This window comes from Phacochoerus africanus, chromosome 16 (genome assembly GCF_016906955.1).
Source record: "Phacochoerus africanus isolate WHEZ1 chromosome 16, ROS_Pafr_v1, whole genome shotgun sequence".
Taxonomy (NCBI): Eukaryota; Metazoa; Chordata; class Mammalia; order Artiodactyla; family Suidae; genus Phacochoerus; species Phacochoerus africanus.
Window position 1 is genome coordinate 55,444,983 of NC_062559.1, and position 12,367 is coordinate 55,457,349.

Consider the following 12,367-nt stretch of genomic DNA (forward strand, 5'->3'; position numbering starts at 1 on the left):
CGTCACAAAAGCGCCCTGTTTAGAAACCCAGAAGACCTGGGCAAGGGCTCAGCGTCCCCATCTTTCAAAAATAGTAGCCAAGCAGAAGTGGTCAGGATGGTGCAGAGGCTTGGAAAGCAAGGTTTCGCCTCTGGTGACCCATCCCAGGGTAATAGATGGATCACGGTTCAGCTCTGGGTAAACTTGGGTGCTTGGGAGCCTCCAAGGCTTGAGGCCCACGGTGAGGCAGAGAACGTTTAACTGGGCCTTTCATTACCTCCTGCGCGGTGTGCTGGTGGCTGGGAAAAAGTGTGGGAACCTGGCCCAGAGCTTCTGCTCCCCCCAGTTAACAACTGCAGTCCGCGAGGCACTGTGTCTCCCAAAATGAGGACTCGGGACTGCTGCGAGGGCTCCTGCATCCGTTCTTCTGATCACTGTGTTTGACATTGAGGGAGCAAGAAATCTGACTTTAAAGGCTTCTCAAGAACAGTTCTTTCACTAGCTTGGTGTGGCGCAGCCAGGCTTTTTCTGGCATTTAAACTGTTAGAAACCATTTTAAGCTCTGGTTAAAAATTTGGGAGCACTATTCTCAGCCCCAGCTTCCTTCCTTCCTCCCCCTCTCTCCCTCCCTCCTTCCTTCCTTCCTTTTGTCTTTTTAGGGCCACACCGAGGCACGTGGAGGTTCCCAGGCTAGGGGTCGAATCAGAGCTGTAGCCTCCAGCCTACACCACAGCCACAGCCACGCCAGATCTCTGACCCACTGAGTGAAGCCAGGGATCGAACCCGTGTCCTCAGGGATACTAGTCAGATTCATTTCTGCTGCACCACAGTGGGAACTCTAGCCCCAACTTTAAAAGCTAGAGATCCCAGAGAAATGACAGAGCAGCCTAGAATTTACGCCTGAACCATGTTCTTCAATTGACTCATGTCAGACTCTTCCTTATCTTTTCCAAGCTAGTGAGCTGGCTTTTCCATTTCTGGTGCCTGATATTCTGACAATCATCAGCAGAAAAGGTGGTGGCACTTTCCAGAAGCATTACACAGTTTCAGAAAGTGCCAGTGGACTCTCAGCTTTCACTTCCTCGGTAGCAAGATGACAGTGACAATGCAGCTTTCTTGAGTGTTCACCCCCTGGCGATGGACAGATTCAGGGGCTTTGGAGACCCCGGAGCACGCAGCTCAAGACAGCCTCTTCCTGTGGCCTTGCTTCTGGGGACTTTGGGCCCCATGTGTCTTCTGGTCGGAGTCAGTCCCACTCCTAGGTGGCTTTGCACTGGGGCCACTTTCCTTCATGGATCTCAGGTTTTCATCTGCAAAATGAGGCTGGTGAAGGGGGAAAAAATGAACCTTTAGAAACAAGAAAAAAAAATCCTGTGATACACGCCTTCTCCTGCTAAAATCCTATGTCTGTCTCTGGCTTTTATCCAAGCAAAGCCAAGTAAGACAGCAAAACCAATGCGGAGACATTCTTGCTGAAACTTGACTGAAATCCATTTGATCTGCTTGGAGGCAACGCTAGAGGACACAGAAGCCCCAGATCTTGGGCAGAAGAGTTGTTTTGTCTTGCACCCTCTTGCTGCAGGACCACCTGAATCTCCCGGGTGGGCTGTGACAAGTTCTTTGAGTATTTAGACAAGCCACTTCCTTGAGGAAATGATAAGAGAAAGACACTTTTTTTATTTTTATTTTTAGGACCGCACCCATGGCATATGGAAGTTCCCAGGCTAGGGGTCGAATCGGAGCTACAGCTGCCGACCATGGCCACGGCCACAGCCACGCGGGATCCAAGCCATGTCTGCAACCTACATCACAGCTCACGGCAACGCCAGGTCCTCAACCCACGGAGCAGGGCCAGGGATGGAACCCGAATCCTCACGGATACTAGTCAGGCTTGTCACCACTGAGCCACAACGGCAACTTCCTGGAAGGACCCATTTTTTCCCCCCATCGCCCAGCGCACACTTCAGAGCCTAGTTATATGTGAGCCCACTAGGAAAAAGTGTTGCCCCGGCTGGCTTTGCTCCTGGGAAGGCCCTGTCTGAACATGCGGCTCTTTAGAATAGCCGCCCTTATAAAATGTCTGCTCTGTGACGTTCGCAACACCCGGGGTCACGGGAGGCCCGAGACACGTGAGTGACACCTCGTCTACTGCCATATCGCCATGTGGTCAATGTGAAGGCAAAGGTATAGAGCAGACCAAGAGAGGTGACAGCAAGGGCCTCTGGACATTGGGAGTGCGTGTTTTCTGGACCCAAACCTGGGAAATTGCGGGATAATGGGGATCCCAAGGCTAGGGTTCCAGCTTCACTGGTGACCCCCTGGGAACCTGAGTGTGCGATCAGCATCTTGATAAGAGAGGGGCGGGTCAAAGCGTTGTCTTTAGGCCGTGAGCTCGCTCTTCTTTGAGCAGATGAACCCGAGCCTTCGCCAGGGTTCGGTGGGGAAGGCGCTCCTACACCAGGCGCAATGATGGACTCGATAATGTGGAAATGTTTACCAAGGACACAGAGCTTATTAATGCCGGACACGCTGCAGGTAGAGCCCACAGTCCCCTCTGCCCGGAACGGCAGCCAGCAGGGACCCACACTTTGGCAAGAAGCGAGCAGAGTTCAGACCCCAATCGATGAGGCAAGAGCCATGAAGCCCAGCGAAAGGGAATGGGCAGGCTCAGGCCAGAAAGACGGAAGCGGTGCTGTGCCAACCCTCAGCCCTCGAACACACCAGGGTCCAGCGACCACCCGTCAGGTCTCTCCTCCCTCCACCGGCCAGAACTGCCCGCCGGCTGGAAATCAGAGTTTGCTCCAGATTCAAAAGGAGCAGTTCCCGTCGAGGCAAAGTGGAGATGGATCTAGAGAGCACCCATGAGGATGCGGGTTCCATCTCTGGCTTCGCTCAGTGGGTCGGGGGTCCGGTGTTGCCATGAGCTGTGGTGCAGGTCTCGGTCCTGGCGTTGCTGTGGCTGTGGCGTAGGCCGCAGCTGTAGCTCTGGTTTGACCCCTAGCCTGGGAACCGCCATACGACACGGGTGCGGCCCTAAAAAACAACCAACAAAAAGATTCAAAGTGGGTAACAGATCATCAGAAAAGGTAAGTCCAGAGACGAGTTCCAGTGTGCGGAGAAACCCAGTCCATCAAGGGCTCCTGAGACTCTTAAGGGTGCCCGAGGGCTGGTCACTGTGACCCGACCCAGTAGGAAGGAGGAAAATCCCGCAGCGCACAGGGGTCCATCCGCCTCTGGGCTGACAGTTCTGGGCTTTGCCCAGAACGAGGCACCGTTTCCTTGCAGTGGACCCAGCTGTTGACCGTAACCAGACTCACGCTCTGCTCCTTCGATTTTTTTTTTTTTTGGTCTTTTTTGGTCTTTTTTGCCATTTCTTGGGCCGCTCCTGCGGGATATGGAGGTTCCCAGGCGAGGGGTCGAATCGGAGCTGTAGCTGCTGGCCTACACCACAGCCACAGCAACATGGGATCCGAGCCGTATCTGCAAACTACACCCCAGCTCACGACAACACCGGATCCTTAACCCACTGAGCAAGGCCAGGGCTCGAACCCTCAACCTCATGGTTCCTAGTCGGATTCATTAACCACTGAGCCGCTACAGGAACTCCTGCTCACTAGGTTTTTTTTTAATGTCACCATAAGACAAATCTCTGGTTCAGCCACAGAGGTGGACCTATGGGAGCTGACGGTTTAGAAAGTGAAAGAAGACGACTCTGATTTTTTCTGCTGGGTATTTGTTACTGGAACACCGTCATTTGCCCATAACTTCTAGCAGCGCTTTACATAACTCAGCTCATCCTTAGGAAGCATCTGCAGGGTGCCTGTCGGAGGACTCTGCTGGGCTTCTTTTTGGAGCATTTTAAAATATTTGGGAGTTCCCGTCGTGGCTCAGTGGTTAACGAATCCAACTAGGAACCATGAGGTTGCGGGTTCGGTCCCTGCCCTTGCTCAGTGGGTTAACGATCCGGCGTTGCCATTGCCATGAGCTGTGGTGTAGGTTGCAGACGTGGCTCGGATCCCGTGTTGCTGTGGCTCTGGCGTAGGCCGGTGGCTACGGCTCCGATTTGACCCCTAGCCTGGGAACCTCCATATGCCGCGGGAGCGGCCCAAGAAATAGCAACAACTGCAACAACAACAACAACAAAGACAAAAGACAAAAGACAAAAAAAAAATAAAAAATAAAAAATAAAATATTTGGGTGACCATGCCTGTCTCAGCCAGGACCAGACCCCATGGCTGATGAGGGCTGCAAGTCATGTTAGTTTAAAAAGAAGGAAAAAAAAAAGGACCTAAGTTCCTTCATCTGTTCATTTCAAATGGGATGGAGCACCTGAAATTCTGCTCAGACGTCCTTTTGAGGAGAGCGGCTGGACACTGTCGCTTCTTCGGCAATGAGAAGCATCTTCCTGGGCCCCTCAGGGCGGCTCAGAGCCACGAGGACAAGCAGGTCTCCGCAAAGCGTCTCACAGACCAGGAGCTGGTTAGTCTCCCGGAGGGCGCTCCACGCCTGGTGGAAGCTTCGCCTTCGTCCTCGGCACTGCAGAGAAAGCAGCCCTCTCGCAGGGTTTTACGCAGGCACGACCTTTGAGTTGGGAAGTGTCAGGTGCTTTCCCACAAGAGATCCTCCAGGTAGCTCGAGCTGGTGGAGGATGGGGACCCAAGGGCGCGGGCCTCCCAAGGACACAGCCTGTGGCTTGGTTACAGCCCAGCCCGATGGCTTCGTGCGGCCTCTGAGTCAGACCTAGATTCAAGTCCTGACACCTCATCGGAAGTAACATAATGTACATGATGTAACCATCACAGGCCTACTTTGCGTATCTGTAAAATAAACCGATGCTGCGTCTCAGGCATGTCGGGGTGCACACAGAGGTATGGGGGTGGGGGGCTGCTGCGGAACCACCGGAGATGGCACAGCTTGGAGAACAGTTCACGGGGGCTGCGCTGCAGAGGCCCCGGGTGGCTCCATGGCTTCGCTTTGCCTACTTTCGGTGGCTTTCACTGTCTTTTCTGTATCTTCTGGCTCTCCAAAGTTTCTGAGTGTGACACCACGTGGCTCTGATTTTCTTGGCTTTTCTTCAGATCCTAGGCTGTGGAATCTGGGTAGGGAACCCCCCTCCTCTTGCCATACCAGGCTACAGAAGTTTCCAGCCCGCCCTTGGACTGGCTACCCTGGGAGACAAGCTCATCTTGATTCCGTCAGCTGCCGTCAGAAGGGAGGGTCCTAAGGGCCCTGCACAGGAGCTGCAGGCCTGGCAGATTCACTTCGATGCCCAGTGGGGCGTTTCCAGCACGGCCAGAACAAGAAGAGACTTCCGCTTCATCAGGCTGACACAGGCCCAGAGCTCACGGTCCTTTGCGTAAAGGGCCTGGAAGCTGCTGCTTCTCTCGCAAAAGCTATCGTTTATAATTTTGTCGGGTGTTATCCCTTCTTGCTGGCAACTCTGGGGGTTCCCTTAGTGGCTCAGCAGTTGTTGTGGCTTAGCAGTAACGAATCCGACTAGCTTCCAAGAGCATGCAAGCTCCATCCCTGGCCTTGCTCTGTGGGTTAAGGATCCAGTGTTACCGTGAGCTGTGGTGTAGGTCACAGATGCAGCTCGGACCTGGTGCTGCTGTGGCTATGGTGTAGGCCGGCAGCTGCAGCTCCGGTTCAACCCCCAGCCTGGAAACTCCCATATGCTGCGGGTGTGGCCCTAAATAAATAAATAAGTCAGTAACTCTGGCCACAACCCTATGCGCGCACACACAGTGACGCCGCCTCTTCTAAACAAAAAGCATTTCACCCTTTAGACCAACCACGCACTAAAGAATGCAGAGATGCAGCCAAATCAGAGAGGCCTTAAACGCACGGTGCTGCAATGCTCTTAAGATCCCCAGGTGATCCCCAGGTTACATTTCAAATGAAATATCTGATAAAACCTCACTGGGGCATTCCTATCATAGCTCAGTGGTTAATGAACCCGACTAGTATCCATGAGGATGCAGGTTCAAACCCTGGCCTTGCTCAGTGGATTAAGGATCTGGCGTTGCCGTGAGCTGTGATACAGATCGCAGATGCGACTCAGATCCAGCATTGCTGTGGCTGTGGCTAAGTCGGCAGCTACAACTCTGATTCAACTCCTAGCCTAGGAACCTCCATATGCCACGGGCGTGGCCCTCAAAAGACAAACAAAAAACCCTCACTGGCCTATGTACCTTTGTGTTTGCTCTCAGCAAGGCCAGTATTTCCTGCAGAAGCTTGAATCTGGTCTAAAAATTAAGCTACGCAAGACCCGAGGCCATGTCTTATTTTGTATTCCTCCCAGTGCCACATGCTGTTAGGGGCGTGGGTGCCTGACAGGTCACTGCGCAGTGGGAAGCCCACCGAGTCAGGGTTAACAGCGACTGGTCGCAGCGCGGCGGCCTGTTGCCACTTGATAGAGAGCAGCCACCTCATCTGTGCAGACCTCACTTTGCTCGTTCTAGGGGGCCGATGGACCGAGGGGCTGACACAAGGTCCCTTTCAACTCTACAATCACAGAATTTGAGGTCTTACTTTCTGGTCCAGTTTTCCTTGTCTGGCTTCTCCCCAGATTCTGCCCTATTGAGTGATGCTTTGATGCAGCAGAAAGAACCCCTCAGGCAGGTCTGCTTTAGCACGGAATGAAAACCTCGTTCTGGAGTTCCCGTCGTGGCGCAGTGGTTAGCGAATTCGACTAGGAACCATGAGGTTGCGGGTTCGGTCCCTGCCCTTGCTCAGTGGGTTGGTGATCCGGCATTGCCGTGAGCTGTGGTGTAGGTTGCAGACGTGGCTCGGATCCCGCGTTGCTGTGGCTCTGGCGTGGGCCGGTGGCTGCGGCTCCGATTAGACCCCTAACCTGGGAACCTCCATGTGCCGCGGGAGCGGCCCAAGAAATAGCAAAAAGACAAAAAAAAACCCCAAAGAAACCAAAAAAAACACCTCGTTCTAACTGTATTATGATTGCTCCAAAGCCACACAATCTGACAAAATTCTAGTAACTATAAAAATTTTGTTTTAAATAAATAGTGTGTGTTGGGTTGTATTTTTAGCATAGGAAAATACACCGTAATAACAATGGTTGTTCTAGGTGCTGGGGTCATTCAGTGGTTACTTTTTTCCTGTAGATTTTACGTGATGTGAAACATTTTGTGTATAGATTATTGTTTATTATTATTATTATTATTTGGCGCCCCCGAGGCATGTGGAGGTTCCTGGGCCAGGGATCCCACCTGGGCCACAGCTGTGGCCACGCCAGCTCCTTAACCTGCTGCACTACACAGGAACTTCCTGTATGTGGCATTTGTAATGCTTGTATAAAAATAAGGATTATCTTAGTGAAAGAGGCCCTGAAGGAGTTCCCATCATGGCTCAGCGGTAACGAATCCAACCGGTATCCATGAGGATGCGGGTTTGATCCCAGGCCTCACTCAGTGGGTTGCGTGAGCTGTGGTGTAGGTCGAAGATGCGGCTCGGATCCCGAGTTGCTGTGGCTGCAGCGTAAGCCAGTGGCTACAGCTCCGATTAGACCCCTGGCCTGGGAACCTCCACATGCCCCTCGTGAGGCCCTAAAAAGCAAAAAGGAAAAAAGAAAGAGATCCTGGAAAGGAGATCAGAGGCCAGAGTTTCAATCTTGTTTGGTCTCGTTTGCAGAGAGACGCCGGGACACAATTTACCAAGGTTACCGTGTGCTTCGAGGCTCACATGAGGGCACATCTTAGAAAGGGCTTTGAAACTTACCACAGGCCTAAGGAAAAAGCGTGGATATAGTAGGTGCCGGAGGATTACTTATGGATCAGTTAAACAATTTCCCGAATGTTCCTTAATAAGCTTCACTCAAGACTGGGCAGTTTTGGGAGTTCCCGTCGTGGCGCAGTGGTTAACAAATCCGACTAGGAACCATGAGGTTGTGGGTTCGATCCCTGGCCTTGCTCACTGGGTTAAGGATCTGGTGTTGCCATGAGCTGTGGTGTAGGTTGCAGACACAGCTCGGATCTGGCGTTGCTGTGGCTGTGGCACAGGCTGGTGGCTACAGCTCCTGTTCGACCCCTAGCCTGGGAACCTCCATATGACGAGGGAGCAGCCCTAGAAAAGGCAAAAAGACAAAAGGAAAAAAAAAAAGACTGGGCAGTCTTCACTTCCGACTTGCTGGTCTTTGCTGGGGGCGGGGAAGCTGCCTGAGCCGGCTCTTTGGGAAGAGCAGTGAGAGAACAGAGGCGCATGCGAGTGGAGACTGAAAGCGAAGTTCGATGCAGAAAATATCAGGGTGACGCATATAACGTGGCCTCTGTGCTGTGCTGACTTCCACCAGTAACTCGGGCAAGAGAACCAGGTTTATGTGAGTGAGGAATTGGAACAACCTGGAAAGGCAGGCACCTCACTGGAGAGACTGGCTTAACGTTTTTGTTTGTTTTTTAAGGGCCATACCTGCGACATATGGAGGTTCCCAGGCTAGGGGCCGAACTGGAGCTGCAGCTGCCGGCCTCCACCACAGCCACAGCAGCACAGGATCAGATCTGAGCCTCTGTGTGACCCACAACACAGCTGCAACAACGCTGGATCCTTTGACCCACTGGACTGGGCCAGGGATTGAACCCGTGTCCTGGTGCTGCAGAGACACTGCCCATCCTGCTGTGGCACAGCGGGAGCTCTGAATTTGGACCATTTTTAATAATCAAGCCACACTTAAATGTGGAAGCTTTGTCCATTGAGAAGATTCAAGAGAATATACCGCAATTATCACCAACATAAAACATGTCTTCTGTGAAGTTCCTGTTGTGGCTCAGCAGGTTAAGAACCCCATTAGTATCTAGGAGGACACAGGTTCGATCCCTGGTCTCACTCACAGGGTTAAGGATCTGGCGTTGCCGTGAGCTGTGGTGTAGGTCGCAGATGCAGCTCAGACCTGACGTTGCTATGGCTGTGGTGTAGCCTGGCTGCTGTAGCTCCGACTTGACCCCTAGCCTGGGAACCCCCATATGCCGCAGCTGTAGCCCTAAAAAGAAATAAGTAAATAAATAGACACAAAATTGAAAACATAAAACACATCTTCTACATAAAGGATTTCTAAGCCCCAGCTGTGTGTCAGGCCTGATGGGTGTGCCGTTCACTTAAGTCAGCAGACAATTGCACTTGGGGAGAGGACCACAGAGGCCTTAGGAAGAGAAGCCAGTGACTACCACTCATCTGCTGGGTCAGGGCTCGCAAAGAAAGTGACGGGATCCTATGTCCAGTAGGCTGAGAATAAATTCTAAAGGAAAAGAGTAGTATTTTCTCCAAACTTTGCATAAGTGTAAAGCGGAAACTTTCAGACGTTACTAAGAGGGAGAGAGTAAGAGCGAGATCTCGTGTGTGTGTGTGTGTGTGTGTGTGTGTGTGTGTGTGTGTGTGTGTTTGGGCGTTGAAATACTGAATTAAACTCTTGGCACAGGGGAGAAGGCACAAATATTAAGAATTCATTAGCAAGAGCAAATTGACCTTTAAATTGTGTAATACGAAATGTTTGACTGTGACCCCCACTTTAGCAGTTTCTGCCTCCTCTGAGTGGTCTTGGTGCTCTGTCACCGCACCCTAGCGACACGCCTTCCGAAAGCCTCGCCTCTGATTGTCGGTGGTACTTAGGATGTCCCTCACTTGGAAACCCGATGCGTTATCCTTGCGGGTTGGTGTGACTACGGACAGTGTCCTGAGGTGAGGGGAGGATGCCGTAACCAGGGACGAGCCGGAGGAGGGGGGCTCGAGGCTGTCCCCTCCGCTGATGAGCTGTGGTCCTTTAGCCTGCTTGACGCATGGAGAGACACGGAGAAGTCCGAGTCTGGTTCTCCTCTTCACAAGGGCTAATCTGGGCATTTTCCTCCTCAAAGAAAGCTCGTGGTTGTTGAAAGGACACCGAGTATCAGGAATCCCTAGGGAATAATAACAGGGTTCTCCAGAGTAACAGAACCAGGTGATATCTAGAGATATCTAAGAGGAGATTTATCCTAGGAATTAACTCTCGCAATTACGGAGACCAAGAAGACCCATGCGCCGCCAACTGCAAGCTGGAAAACCAGGAAAGCAGTGGTGTGATTCATTCCAGGTCCAAGGCCCCCAGAGCCAAGAGCACCGCGGACGTCCAAGGGCCGAGAGAGGGACGTCCCAGCTCCAGGAGAAAGCAAACTTGCCCTTCCTCTGCCTCTTTGTTCTATTCAAGCCCTCGACGGGTCAGCTGCTGCCCATCGTCTTCACCCTTGGTGAGGGCGGCCTTCTTTATTTTTTTAAATTAATTTATTTTGTTTAATAATTTTTTTATATTCCCACTGTACAGCAAGGGGGTCAGGTTATCCTTACATGTATACATTACAATTACATTTTTCCCCCACCCTTTCTTCTGTTGCAACATGAGTATCTAGACAAAGTTCTCAATGCTACTCAGCAGGATCTCCTTGTAAATCTATTCTAAGTTGTGTCTGATAAGCCCAAGCTCCCGATCCCTCCCACTCCCTCCCCCTCCCATCAGGCAGCCACAAGTCTCTTCTCCAAGTCCATGGTTTTCTTTTCTGAGGAGATGTTCATTTGTGCTGGATATTAGATTCCAGTTATAAGTGATATCATATGGTATTTGTCTTTGTCTTTCTGGCTCATTTCACTCAGTATGAGAGTCTCTAGTTCCATCCATGTTGCTGCAAATGGCATTATGTCATTCTTTTTTATGGCTGAGTAGTATTCCATTGTGTATATATACCACCTCTTCCGAATCCAATCCTCTGTCGATGGACATTTGGGTTGTTTCCATGTCCTGGCTATTGTGAATAGTGCTGCAATGAACATGCGGGTGCACGTGTCTCTTTTAAGTAGAGTTTTGTCCGGATAGATGCCCAAGAGTGGGATTGCGGGGTCATATGGAAGTTCTATGTATAGATTTCTAAGGTATCTCCAAACTGTTCTCCATAGTGGCTGTACCAGTTTGCATTCCCACCAACAGTGCAGGAGGGTTCCCTTTTCTCCAGCACTTGTTATTTGTGGATTTATTAATGATGGCCATTCTGACTGGTGTGAGGTGATATCTCATGGTAGTTTTGATTTGCATTTCTCTTATAATCAGCGATGTTGAGCATTTTTTCATGTGTTTGCTGGCCATCTGTATATCTTCTTTGGAGAAATGTCTATTCAGGTCTTTTGCCCATTTTTCCATTGATTGATTGGTTTTTTTGCTGTTGGGTTGTATAAGTTGTTTATATATTCTAGAGATTAAGAGGGCAGCCTTCTTTAATCAGCCTCGATGAAATACTAAATTCTCTGGCAACACCCAGGGATGACGTTTTACCAGCTCTCTGGGCTTCCCTTGGCTCAGTCAAATTGATGCATGAAACCAACCATCGCAACATATACATGTTTGGAAATTTTGAATTCACTCTCCTTTGGCCTCTCCTGTATCCTTTAGTTCAGCATCTTTCACTTCAAATACCCTGTCCACACCATGAGAGCAGAAGCTGTCTAACTCCTAAGTGAGGAGGGGAAAAGCCGTCAATTCCCACCCGAGACTAAGGGACCAGCCCTGGGACCTTCCATAACCAGAAAAAAAATATTGTTAATGGCTGCATCTGTGGCATGTCGAAGTTTCCGAGCCAAGGATAAAAACTGAAGCAGAGCTGCTGACCTATACTCACTGTGCCAGGCTGGGGACAGAACCTACACCTCTGTAGTGATCAGAGCCACTGCAATCGAATTCTTAACCCACTCGCCACAGCGGGAACTCCAAGTATCAATGTTCATAAACACTTTTTTTTTTGTCTTTTTGTCTTTTCTAGGGCCGCTCCCTCGGCATATGGAGGGTCCCAGGGTAGGGGTCCAATTGGAGCTGTAGCCACCAGCCTACACCACAGCCACAGCAATGTGGGATCCGAGCCATGTCTGCAACCTACACCACAGCTCACGGCAACGCCGGATCTCAACCCACTGAGCCAGGGATAGAACCCACAACCTCCTGGTTCCTAGTCGGATTCGTTAACCACTGCACCATGACGGGAACTCCCATAAACACTTCCTATGGAGTTCCCGCTGTGGCACAACGGGATCCGTGGCGTCCCTGGAGCCCTGGGATGCAGGTTTGAGGCCCAGCATCTCTCAGCCCCATCAGCCCATCGATCACTGGAGTCCTTAGGTCTGTGGCATGTGCTGCTACAGCGCCCCCTCCTCATAACCTTGCTTTCCCTCTGGGACGGTCCCCCAATCCCCTCATTCCCCACCCATCTGCTATATCCACCATCAGCTTCTTTGACCTGTGGTTGCTGGGTTGGCGGGTGTAAAATAACGCTGGTGCCACGAAGCCTGGGTCTTTACTGTCTCCTGCGCAGGAGCTCTGCTCCTCTCTCCTGACAGCAAACCGGCCGCCAGGGGTGAACATGTGATGGCG